This window comes from Penaeus monodon, chromosome 1, assembly GCF_015228065.2.
Source record: "Penaeus monodon isolate SGIC_2016 chromosome 1, NSTDA_Pmon_1, whole genome shotgun sequence".
NCBI lineage: Eukaryota > Metazoa > Arthropoda > Malacostraca > Decapoda > Penaeidae > Penaeus > Penaeus monodon.
In genome coordinates, this window is record NC_051386.1 from 44,433,672 (window position 1) to 44,434,408 (window position 737).

The window sequence follows — 737 nt, forward strand, 5'->3', positions numbered from 1 at the left end:
CTTTATTATTATTATTATTTTATTATTATTATTATTACCACTATTTTTTATCATTATTATTGGCCTTGTTGTTAATGATTTTGTTGCTATTGTTGTTATTGTTATTATTATTATTGCCAATACTTTTACTGTTATCATTTTCATTATCATTATAATAATTATCATTGTCATTGTTGTTAATATTATTGTTTTATTATTATCATTATTATCATAACTATTATTGTTATTATCATCATCTTTATTATCATTATTATTGTTATTATAATAATTATGATTACTGTTGATGTTATTTTTTATTCCTTTTACTGTTCTTATTGTTATTATCATTGCCGTTATTATTATCACTGTTATCATTATTATTATTACTATCATTACCATCTTTATTAGCATTATTGTTATCGCTATCATCATTATCACTATCGCCATTATCATCTTCACCGTCACTACAATCACCATCATCATACCAACAGCATCACCATCATCACATCATTATTATTTTCGATCATGTTATCACCATCTAGCCCAATTCTCAACGAACACAATTCTCAACACAGAAAAACTAAAAAAAAAAAAAGGGGAAAAAAATCTTGTGATGGTTAGTAATTAAATTTCATATCGAATTAATAATTGACAGAAAGTCAATTAACAATCTGGCTTCTCACCACTATGTATCTACTTATCTTTATCAAGTTATTGAATTTCCCTGTGTCTTTGGGTAACAAGTAGGATTCAATAAA